Raw genomic sequence first — 12,909 nt, 5'->3', positions numbered from 1 at the left:
GGCGGAGGGCCCCCCCACCCCCCATATCACTGATTTGAATCTCAGCTTCATCCACTCCACTGTTATTTTCCTGTAAGTAAATTGTTCTTTATTTCAATTATACTGCTGGTGCCTTTCAAGCAGCTACTCTGGTGCTGGAGCTCAGAGGGAGTGAGTTAAGTCCAGGTGTGGATTCTTTAAGAGGAACTGCTTGGGGCTCCAGAAGTTTCTTGCACCACCTTAATACTCTCTGGTTTTTGCTGCCAGAAGTTATGGGGACTTACTTCCTGGCAACGACACCCTGGGCTGGGGGGGCCTGGTTTGGAGCACTATTAATTGTTCCTGAGAAATTCTGCCTGAATTTTTACCCACCACATATGGATGAGGAACCAGCACATTCTGCATCTGTGCCCTTCCTACCAGTCTCAATGGATGTTGTTTCTTCAATTCTATAGTTGTCAGACATCCATTCAACTTAATTTCTGATGTTTCTGAGTAATGGTTGTTTTATATTTTAGTTGTAATTTTTAAAATATATTTTATTGATTATGCTATTACAGTTGTCCCATTTTCCCCCTTCACTCCCCTCCCTGCACACCCTCTCCCACCCACATCCCCCTTTTAGTTCATGTCCACGTGTCATACTTGTAAGTTCTTTAGCTTCTACATTTCCCATACTATTCTTACCCTCCTGCTGTCCATTTTCTACCTACCATCTATGCTACTGATTCTCTGTACCTTTTCCCCCTCTCTCCTCCCATTACCCTGTTGCTAACCCTCCATGTGATCTCTATTTCTGTGGTTCTGTTCCTGTTCTAGTTGATTGCTCAGTTTGTTTTTGTTTTTGTTTTAGGTGTGGTTGTTAATAATTGTGAGTTTGCTGTCATTTTACTGTATGTTTTTTATCTTCTTTTTCTTAGATAAGTCCCTTTAACATTTCATATAATGAAAGCTTGGTGATGATGAACTCCTTTAACTTGACCTTATCTGGGAAGCACTTTATCTGCCATTCCATTCTAAATAAAAACTTTGCTGGATAGAGCAATCTTGGATGTAGGTCCTTGCCCTTCATGATTTGGAATATTTCTTTCCAGCCCCTTCTTGCCACAAGATCTCTTTTGAGAAATCAGCTGACAGTCTGATGGGAACTCCTGTGTAGGTAACTGTCTCCTTTTCTCTTGCGGCTTCTAGGATTCTCTCCTTCATTTTAATCTTGGGTAATGTAATTATGATGTGCCTTGGTGTGTTCCTCCTTGGGTCCAACTTCTTTGGGACCCTCTGAGCTTCCTGGACTTCCTGGAAGTCTATTTCCTTTGCCAGCTTGGGGAAGTTCTCCTTCATTATTTGTTCAAGTAAGTTTTCAATTTCTTGCTCTTTCTCTTCACCTTCTGGTATCCCTATAATTCGGATGTTGGAATGTTTAAAGATGTCCTGGAGGTTCCTAAGCCTCTCCTCATATTTTTGAATTCTTGTTTCTTCATTCTTTTCTGATTGGATGCTTCTTTCTTCCTTCTGGTCTGCTCCATTGATTTGAGTTCCAGTTTTCTTCCCATCATTATTGGTTTTCTGTACATTTTCCTTTATTGCACTTAGCATAGCATTCATTTTTTAATCTAATTTGCAACCATATTCAACCAATTCTGTGAGCATCCTGATTACCAGTGTTTTGAACTATGCAACTGATAGGTTGGCTATCTCTTCGTCTCTTAGTTGTATTTTTTTCTGGAGCTTTGATCTGTTCTTTAGTTTTGACCATTTTTTCTTTGTCTTTATGCACCTGTTACATAGTAAGGAGAGGAGTCTTAGGTGTTCACCAGGGCGGGGTAACTTCCATTGCTGAGTTGTGATGCTGTATGTGGGGGAGGGGTTCAAGAGGGAACAATGGCGTTTGTTCTGGTCTCTGCTGGATTTCGGTCACTTCCCCCACTTCACACAAGCAAATTGGGCCCTTCTGATGCCGATTCCTGGGTGGGTGGGTTTGTGTACATTCTAGGACCCTTGGGTCTCTCCAACGAACTCTCCTGTGAGGCTGGGAGTTTCTCCCAACACCTCAATTCCCACAGGTGTTTTCAATCGGTGTTTTGAGGCTTTATTTCCTGGTGCTGGGACCCTGGGTTGCAAGGTCTGTCTTGCTCCCCAGTTTCGCCTGGTTTATCTGCATGCGTATGTGGAATCGGCTGGTCTGCCAGTTGTCTTGTGCACCATGACCCTCCACAATCCACCGCCTCACTGGGTCTGCCAGCTGCTGCCTTGCAAGCCCAGGGTCTGCCAGCCACCACTTTGCCTCGAACACTCTCTGCCCGGCTTCCCAACTCCACCCCTCCTATGGGTCTGTATGAATGTTTCTACTTTAATTCCTTGGTTGTCAGACTTCCATAGAGTTCAATTTTCTGCTAGTAGTGGTTGTTTTTTGTTTCTAAATTATTGTTGTCCTTATTTTGGTTGTGTGAGGAGGCACAATGTGTCTACCTACAGCTCCATCTTGGCTGGAAGTCTTCATTAACTTCTTGATGTGTGGCAGAGTTTGGTCTGAGACACTTATAGTTTGGCAAGGTTATCAGTTATTAGTTAACACTTCAAACTTCTTGGGTAGCTATAGTTAGCTTTACTGAAACAACCTAAGAGTACGACATGAGCAAATTAGCTTAGGTCAACTTCTTACAACTACTTATAACAATCTACAAATCAAGCTTTTCTTTTCCCTTTCTACCTCTTCTCCCTCCAAAAGTCCAGAATCTACTCAATCACAAAAGTTCCTCATTATGAAAGTCCACAGTATTCTGCAATACTGAACAGGGCCAGTCTTCAAAATTGCTTTTTGCAATATCTTTCCCTACCCAAAAGTCAAGACTAATACAATACTCACTAGAGTACTGTAACAGACCCTTAACACTTTCAGTAATTGTGGGTGAAAAGGGGCTCTGTAGTAACCGTGAGTAACATCACAGGGTCATCTGATCATAAATTCCTAACTGGTCACGTCCTGGTGGGTAGTCACCTAAATCCAGGAAAACATTTATCTTCCTCTTAAGCAATCCCATCCATGGTTTTTGTGCATTTAGGTTAACGCACCTTTTCTTTTCTTTTTCTGTTTAATTTTATTTTTCCTTAACACACCTTTGAAATGCCTCTTATTCAGACCCCTCAGCAGAACACCTAATCTTCTTAAGTATCCTGTAATTCAATCATAGAGATATCTCTGTCTTGCTTTCCCCTCATTCCTGTAAACTTCAGATTCCCTCCTTACTTTCCCTCCTTAATTCCAAATGTATTACAGAAACTTCAAACTGTCATTCTGGAAATCACTTTTCTTAGTCCGTTGAGATCTTGCTTCCAAGTGTCCTCTGCTTGGCTCAAATAATTTCTATAAAAAGGGTTTTTTTTTTTACACAGTTGGATTTTTTTTAAGAGGGGAAGGATTATACATCTTTTCATCTCTACTTGACTTCTCCTTTTCTCTTCCCAGTAACAGCATGATGGCAAGGCCTGAATGAGCTCAAGAATACAATCTTTCAAAGTATTCCCATTTTGGATATTGGTAACACCAAGGTCCTATCTAAGCAAACTTGAGAAGCAAAGTACATTTGTCAATGCTTTACCACCTCTTACAAAATTATTGCCTGGTGTTCATCTTTGAACTTGCAGGACATTCTATGAAGCTCTTCCTTACCCTGAGGGTTCTCCCCCTTCTTTTCTCTAAGAGACTAATGAAGTCTCATCTAGAATTTGGATTAATGGATTAGTAAAATTCACACCAAAAATCATGGGAGGGGTAGTGTCTAAATCCTTTAGGGGATATTTGCTACAAAGAAAATATCTTAGTCCAAACAAATCTCTTACTCATTGAATATACTAGGACCTAATTTCAACATCCATTTGCCAAAAGAAAATACCTGGGATTACTTTTCTATCTTCAAACATTGCTTCATCTCTCTTTAGCAAAACATCTCAGGGCCTTCAATTATAAGTGAGAAGAGGCTTCTAGAATTCAATAAATTTCTTTTTTTTCATAGTTTAATGCATTTTAATAGCAAACTTAATACGAACAGCACAGAGATGGACAACATTAAAAACATGTAGTTGCAGGTAGGACAATTCAGAACACATAGTGAGTGGATGGAATCTAATGTATGATTAAAATTCTACAAACACTATTTAGTTGCCATTAATAAGAAATTTACTTCTTTTCTGCCATGGCTGGTGTTGCTTATTGGATTGAGCACCGGCCTGTGAACCAAAAGGTTGCTGGTTTGATTCCCAGTCAGGGAACATGGTCTCCAGTTGGGGGCGTGTGACAGGCAACCACACATTAATGTTTTGCCCCCTTTCTTTCCCTCTCCTTTCCCTTCTCTCTAGAAATAAACAAATAAAATCTTTTTAAAAAATAGAAATTTACTTGTTTTAAAAAAATCCAAGTGCTGGCATTGTCCAGAAAAATTTTACAGGTTTATTTAAAATTGTTACCAATTTCATCTGCTGAAACTTGTTCACTGAAACATTTTGACTTGCATTAATGCTTTATGTCCTCACATTTATATTTAAAAAAATTCACACACAAATGAGAATGGAAAAACTGGCAATCCCTAATTTCCATCCCCTATTGTAACAGGGTGCAGTCAAGGGGGGGTGCAAATAGGGATTTGTAATGGGGTCCAGAACTCAAGGTGGCCAGGAAATATTAGAAAAAAAAAATATAGGCTGCCCTCACCCCCACCAGTCTGAGCTGGGGGATGGGACACATGGAGCAGGGCCATTGGGAGCTGTTTTGCATAGCAACAGCTTTGCAGCTAACCTCTGGCATGCTCATTTAACATATTTATAACCTTTAACTGGTTTTATGGGTATGTTAAATGGCTATGGCTATGCTTTGAGCCAAGGGGATGGAAGTGCCTTTCACCCATGATGTAACTGGGAGGCAACTCCCCCTGATTACAGTACCTGCATGAGAGCTTGGAGATGATTGGCTCCACCCCATGGGGGCCATGCCTGCCCAGATTTACTATAGCAGCCCAGTAAAGCTGGAAGAATACAGAAATGCTGGCAGGTGTAACTGATTGTAGGAGGAGTTGGAAATGGGGCTACAGAGGAAGACTGGCACTGGAATTTAAACCCACGTGTGGCATCCATGCCAAAGGAGGGGACCACTCGACTTGGGTGAGAGTCAGGACCACGTGACTTTGGGTTGCTCCCTTTTGCCACGTAGCTTAGGAAGCAGGAGAGACTTTTCCTGGAAAAAAGGGGGTGAAAGGACTCTTGCTGGTGGGTCATGAGAAGGTGCCACATGGCTTTGGATTAACTAGAGATTGTGGCAGCAGAACAGCTGATGGTGCCAGGAGCCTGAATCATAAGCTTCTACTTCTTTTCCTGAGATATGGTACCCCAGACTGGGCAGAGGGAGAAGGAAGGATGGTGTGCATCTGTGGGTATTCTAAAGGACTTTAGTATTTTAACGAAGACATTAAGTCATTACTCTAAGTCTGTATAACTTTTTTTTAAAAGATTTTATTTATTTATTTTTAGAGAAAGGGGAAGGGAAGGAGAAAGAGAGGGAAATGTCAATGTGTAGTTGCCTCTCCCATGCCCCACACCAGGGACATGGCCTGCAACCCAGGCACGTGCCCTGACTGGGAATCAAACTAGCAACCCTTTGCTTCACAGTCCAGCATTCAAGCCACTGATCCACACCAGCCAGGGTGTGAATCTGTATAACCTTTAAATAAATAATTCCTTTCCTTTTCACCAATCTCTGGCATTGAGAGATGTCTTTACTCTGGTGGCGGGCAAAGTGAGCCTAGTACAGTGGGGGGGGGGGACCCATGGAGAAAAAGGGGGGTCCTTTTGGTAAAAGTATATCACTTACCCCCCCACCCCGCACCAGGTCTGTTCTATAACACTATTTTTCACCTGCAATCATAGGCTCACGTACCTTTTGATTCCATCGGGGGTGGGGGAGGTGGAAATCTATCACGTAGAACCACAAATAACAGGAAGAAGAGAATTTTTTCTCTTTTTGGGGGGGGGGGTCTTCTGGTAAAGACTGGAAGATCTATTAGACAAATTCAAAAAGAGCTGTAAGCATTAAGAAGAGAATTTTTAAAAAGAATGAAATGTTTCTCATCATACAGGATTCACAAGCATGTTCTCCAAATATGTGGCATGCTACCCAATGTCTTTTGGCAAGGTTGCTACACACTTGGAATGGACAGCACACAGGCTGGTGTCTCCAAAAGGCCAACCAGATAAGCCTCACTTGCCTCCTGCAAAGCACGAATCACTACACTCTGGAATGGCAGGTCTGTTTTGAAGTCCTGAACAATATCTTATACAAGGCACTGGAAGGGAAGTTTGCAAATCAGAATTTTAGCAGACTTTTGATAATGCCTAATTTCAGGATGCCATGGTATCAGGCCTGTAATGATGAGGTTCTTTACCCCTTCAGTAGAGGGTGCATGCCTGCAGGCAGCTTTGGAAGCCAGTTGCTTCCTAGGTGCTTTACACTGGTCGATTTGCAGGCAAACTGCTTGGTAGCAGCCATGGTATAGAGGCCTAACTTGCCCTGTTTCTAATTCAGCTGGAGCTAGGGGATGTAGAGGCTGTGTTGGTATTAGAGAATGATGACAGAGTGGAGACGGTGGCTAATTAATTTTCTTGACTGGCAGAATGATTAGAAGCTAACAAGGAGAAGTGGCTCTGTAGAAATCCAAAGAACTAGGACTAGAAAACAGATAGGTATGTTCCTTGTTGACTGAATGGCACAAACAGAAACTATAATCCAAAGGTTTTAGATTAGTATACAACTCACTGAAACCAGAAAAGTAGGTGTTTATGCTGCTTGTCACTGCAAGGACCAATAAGTAGAGACAAGGATCGAATCTTTATGGGTGCTTTATTCAGGGGCTGGCAATCTGAGAAGATGGGGTTATGTACCATAAAAACCATCTTGACCTTTCATTTCAAGGTGACCTTTTTATAAGGAGAAGAAAGGGTGAGTAAGGGGTTTGGAAAAAAGGTTAATTGGGTTAGAGTTGCAGTCCAGTGGCATTTTCCTCCTACTTATTTATCTGTTGACCGACAATTCTTTATATCTGCATCCTGAGCTTGCTCTCTGGAACTCAATGGCTTGCAGACCCTCTGGGGCACAAAGGTTGAATAGCTTGTTGACCAGCAGTCACTTGGTCATACATTCCAGTTCCTGGAGTAAAAGCTTTCCGCATGAATTAGTCACTTGCACCACTCAACTATGACCGAGGCTAAAATCTTTAACTCTTGAGTTCACTGTGAAACTTGAAAAGTTGGCATTCATTCTGCGTCACTACCAGAACCAATAAGTAGACGCAAGGATTGAATCTTTATGGGCACTTTATTCAGATGCTGGAGATCTGAGAAGACAGTGGATTATGTACCCTAAAATCCATCTTAACATCTCAAACTGACTTTTTCTTCTCCTTCTCCTCCTCCTTTTCATAAGAAGAAGTAAAGGATGGGCAAGGTGTTTCGAAAAAAAGGTTAATTAGATAAGAGTTGCAGTTACACATTGATTTTCCTGGTATTTCTTTATTTGCACAGTGGATATTCCCTCTCTGGAACACAATGACTCAAGAGATGCTTGCAGACCTCCTCAGGCACAAAGGTTGAATTGCTTGTCCACTCCCTGGGGGGGGGGGGGACAAAAAAAACCCCAGCTTTCCACAGGCATTAACACTTAAGCCTATTTATAACTACAGCTAAAATCTTTAAGTCTTGAGTTCCCCTGTCAACTTCCTGGCTTCCAGGAAGTGCCTCCTTATACCAAAATTAGGGGACTATATATTTCTGACTTTAATGTTTCATTAATCTGGGTCAAGTTAAATTGTTTTACACTTTAAATTTTATTTACAACACACACAACAATTGAAACTATACTATCTATAACACAGTTCCCAATTTAAATTTGAAATCTTTCAATAAAATCTTCATATTTCCTACATGCAACTCCTATACTTTTTTTTGCCATTAACTTATTTCTAGGTACTTTATATTTTGACCTATTATAAGTGGTAGATTTTTAAGATTATATTCTGTATTTGTTGCTAGTGTTTACCAATATAATTGACTTTTACACATTAGTGTTGTATACAGCAAACTGGCTAAATTTCTTATTCTTACAATTTACCATATATTCTTATAGGTCTCCTATGTTCTCAACCTTATCAGCAAGTAACAAGTTTTTTTTTGTATCTTACTTTCTAATTCTTACATATTTTTTCTTAGTGCACTAACTAGGATATTCAGCTTCAAATTTAAATCAAAGTCAATAAAATGGGTACCCTTGTTTTGTTCTGATCTTCAAAAGAATACTTTCTATGCTTCACCAGAGTATGTCTCCTTGCTACAAGCTTTTGATACATATTTAATTGGATTAATGAAGCTCAACCCTTACTTGCTAAAATACATATTTTTAAAATTATGAGTTGACTTTTACTAAATGCTTCATCTATTGAGATGCTCATTTAATATATTAATTTGATCAATTACATTTTAAATTTTGTAAATTTCGTATAACCCTAGTTGATTGGGGTGCACTATCTTTTTTATACATTGCTAGATTTGATTTTTCATGAATGATACCACCGTATAATTTTCCTTTTCACAGTGTTTTGGTATCAGTTATGCTATTCTCACGATAGAATTTGGAGATTGTTTTCTGCATTCTAAGATAGTTCGTGCAGGTTTGGAATTCTTTTCCTTGAATATTTATAGAGCTTGTGAGTAGAACTGCCTGGGACTTTGCTTTAAATCTTACTTAGGAAATAGGGAAGAACTAGTCCCATAAAATGGTTCAGAAGAGAGGAAAACAAAAATAAACTTATTGCACCTGTGAATGAAAAAGGGCTCTGTAATAAACCTGACCAAAAGTAACCTTACAGGTGATCTGACAGTAAATTATTGACTGAGCAGGTTATAGTGGATAATCACCCCCAGGCCTATAAAATGCTTAATTTCTTAAATTTATTTTTATTTTATTATGCTCTTACAGTTGTCCCAGATTTTTCTCCCCTTTAATCCTCTCGCCCTGTACCCACCCTCCCACCAACATTCCCCCACCTTAGTTCATGTCCATGGGTTATACATATAAGTTCTTTGGCTTCTCCATTTCCTATACTATTCGTAACCTCCCCCTATTTTCTACCTACCATTTATGCTACTTTTCCCTGTACCTTTCCCCCATTCCCCTCCTCCCCTTCCCTGCTGATAACCCTCCATGTGATCTTCATTCCTGTGATTCTGTTCCTGTTCTAGTTTAGTTTGTTTTTGTTTTGATAGTTGTGAGTTTGTTGTCATTTTACTGTTCATAATTTTTATCTTTTTCTTAGATAAGTCCCTCTAACATTTCATATAATAAGGGCTTGGTGATGATGAACTCCTTTAACTTGACCTTATCTGGGAAGCACTTTATCTGCCCTTCCATTCTTTTTTTTTTTTTTTTTTTAAGATTTTATTTATTTTTAGAGCGGGAAGGGAGGGAGATAGAGAGAGAGAAACATTAATTTGCGGTTGTTGGGGGTTATGGCCTGCAACCCAGGCATGTACCCTGGCTGGGAATTGAAGCTGTGACACTTTGGTTCGCAGCCTGCACTCAATCCACTGAACTATGCCAGCCAGGGCTTGCCCTTCCATTCTAAATGATAGCTTTGCTGGATAGAGTAATCTTGGATGCAGGTCCTTGCCTTTCATGACTTTGAATACCTCTTTCCAGCCCTTTCTTGCCTGCAAGGTTTCTTTTGAGAAATCAACTGATAGTCTTATGGGCATTCCTTAGTAAGTAACTGTCTCCTTTCCTCTTGCTGCTTTTAAAATTCTCTCCTTACCTTTAATCTTGGGTAAAGTAGTTACGATGTGTGTTGGTGTGTGCTTCCTGGGTCCAACTTCTTTGGGATTCTCTGGGCTTCCTGGACTTGCCGAAAGTCTATTTCCTTTGTCAGATTGGGGAAGTTCTCCTTCATTATTTGTTCAAGTAAGTTTTCAATTTCTTGCTGTTGTTCTCCTTCTGACACCCCTATGACTTGGATATTGGAATGTTTAAAGTTGTCCTGGAGGTTCCTAAGCTTCTCCTCATTTTTTTGAATTCTTCATTCTGTTTTGGTTGAATGTTTACTTCTTCCTTCTGGTTCAAGTCATTGAGTCCAGTTTCCTTCCCTTTACTGTTCATTCCCTGTATGTATTTCTTTATTTTATTCTGCATAGCCTTCACTTTTTCCTGTTTTGCGACCATACTCAGCCATTTCTGTGAGCATCCTGATTACCAGTGTTTTGAACTCTGCATCTCATAGGTTGGCTGTCTCCTTGTTGCTTAGTTCTATTTTTGAAGCTTTGATTCATTCTTTCATTTGGGCCATATTTCTTTGTCTCTGCACACCTGTTACGATGTAAAGGGCAGACAGAGCCTTAGGTATTTGCCAGGGCGGGCAAACCACGTTGCTGTGTTGTGCTGCTATATGTGGGGAAGGGGTCCAAGAGTAAACAATGCTGCTTGCTCAGCTGTCTGCCGGATTTCAGTCACTCCCCTCCCCCCCCCAGAAGCAAATTGGGCCCTTCTGGTGCTGATTCCCAAGTGAGTGGGTTTGTGAATGTTCTAGGACCCTGTGGGTCTCTCCAACAAACTCTCCTGTGAGACTCATTTTCCCACTGCTGCAACCCTCACAGGTTTCCACAGCTGTCATTTTGAGGTTTTAGTTCCCTGCACTGGAACCTTGGCTTGTATGGGCCGTCTCACTTTACAGTTGTTCCTCTGGGTTTATCTGCCTGCAAATGTGGGACTGCCCTGTCCTCTGGCCACCGCCGCCTTGCTGCACGTCCTCTCGGCCACTGCCTCATGTCTCCACGCCTCCCACCAGTCTGGATAAGTATTTCTTCTTTAACTCCCTGGTTATCAGACTTCCATACAGTTCAATTTTCTGGCAGTTCTGTTTTTTTTTTTTTTTTTTAAATTTGTTGTCCTTCTTTTGGTTGTGTGAGGAGGCAAAGTGTATCTACCTACACTTCCACCTTGGCTGGAAGTTAAGTTTATTTTTGCCTTAAGCAAACCCTATGATTGTTCTTGTTCATCTAGGCCAACACACCTTTGAAATGTCAGGAATAATCTTTCTCAGACCCCTGGGAAATGAAAACCTCTCAAGAGACCACATAATGTTAGCTGTTCTGTAATCAAGTCCCCACCTTGCTTCTGCCCACCTTCATATAATCTTCCTTATATTCCCTCCTTCATTTCAAATATACAAAAAAACCCCAAAAACAAACAAAAAAAACCCTGCAAAAATTCTCTGGAGCATTTGAGGTCTTGCTTCGTTCATGTCAGTTTGGCTCAAATAAACTCATAAAATTCTCTATAGGTCTGGATGTTTCTTACTTCCACACATCTTTCAAGAACTGTCAATATCTGGTTTAATGCAGAGGAAGTCAAGTTTTCTTTTGGGAAAGTGACTTGGATTGAGGAGCCCTTTTTTTAACAAAAATTTTATTGTATTTTTCCCCCATTACTATTTAGTCCTCTTATTCTCCCCCATCTCCTGCAATCACCACACTGCTGTTGTTCATGAGTCCTTTTTCCTCAATCCCTCCCTCTCTCCCTTAGCTGTTACCCTGCTCTGTCTCTATGAGGAGTCTTATCTGTAATGTTGAAACTTAAAAAAAATGTACTTTTTTGAGGTAATGTATTCTTGTATTACTTACATTCTTGAAAATTGTAGACTAAAAATGATTATAGGAAGATGGGCTTTCTGGAGCATTTGGAAGTTGGGAAGATACCTATCCGTTTTCTCCTCATAAGAATATGGCTTTGGTGATACCAACTCTGACTCAAGAAGAGCCATTTCTAAGCAGAATGTTTCATCTAAATTCTTCAAAGATGGTGGTGTAAACCTGAGTACGGTGGCGTAGTAGCAAGAATTGGATCTTTTTCATCTATGCCAGGATCTCTGAGACCGTTACTGGCAACAGCGTCCCTGAGATGGAACTGGGGTGAGGAAAAGCTACCAGACCTTTTGCTCTGGGCCAGTGAATTTCTGTTCCTGCTCTAGGTGGCTGCCTCCTGTTAGAGTAAATCAATCACTCCTTCAAGTTTTTATAGCAGGTACTATGGCCTCTTCCCCTGATGGATTACTAATTGCAAAACTTCAACTATAAATTGTATTTGTTTTCATTAGCTATATAAACATTCCTTTTCAGCTAGAGGCCTAGAAGTCTACAAAATTGTTTCCAGTCAGACCAGCTGATGAGTAACAACAGAAAGGTGAACTTCTAGCTGGGTAACATTAAGCCAATTAATTTCCCTGGCCTTTTCCCTCTCATCTAAAAGTGGGCACATTAACCCTTATGATACAATATCAAAGATGTTTTTGTACCCCTCAATATTCTTATGTCTAGACCTAACTCCAATGTGATAGTATGAAGAGGTGGAGCCTTTGAGGGATGTTTAGGTCAACAGGGTGCCCTTGTAAGAGGCCCCGAGAGCGCCTTTGCCCATCTGCCAAGTGAGAACGAACACAGCAGCAGTCTGCGAGCCAGGAGCAGGCCCTCACCAGACACCAAATCTTGCCAGCTTCTTGATCTTGGCCTTTGTAGCCTTGATACTGTGAAAATTAAATTTCTTGTTTTTTACAAGCCACTCAGTTTATGACAGTCTGTAATAACAGCCCAAATGAAGACGTGGGAAGAGCTATAAAAAGTTTGAGATTGTGCAGTTCTTACATGTGGCGGATCCTGGCTGGCAGGATTTGTTTATGCTGTGGCTGCTCGTGAACAAATACACATAGACAACAGAAGTCCTGTGGAGAAAAAGGGATGGGATGACCAGTCTCTGAGAGAGAAGGCGAGAGGGCCAGAGAACCCAGTCCCTGCCTGGCCAGCCTTTCAATGCTTCTCTGGGTATATTACATGGAGAGTAGTCCTCAT

The 12,909-nt window shown here is 40.9% G+C and overlaps 1 non-coding gene across 1 annotated transcript; it reads right to left on the bottom strand.

Moving 5' to 3' along the window:
• Positions 1 to 5,997: 5,997 nt before the first annotated feature.
• Positions 5,998 to 6,060, bottom strand: LOC114491211. Its single transcript, XR_003684017.1, has one exon. It is a non-coding gene; the product is annotated as a U7 small nuclear RNA (small nuclear RNA).
• Between the last annotated feature and the right edge of the window lie 6,849 nt (positions 6,061 to 12,909).

This window comes from Phyllostomus discolor, chromosome 2 (genome assembly GCF_004126475.2).
Source record: "Phyllostomus discolor isolate MPI-MPIP mPhyDis1 chromosome 2, mPhyDis1.pri.v3, whole genome shotgun sequence".
Lineage (NCBI taxonomy): Eukaryota > Metazoa > Chordata > Mammalia > Chiroptera > Phyllostomidae > Phyllostomus > Phyllostomus discolor.
Note: the sequence above shows the minus strand (reverse complement) of the source record. Positions and strands in the feature narration are given on the sequence as shown.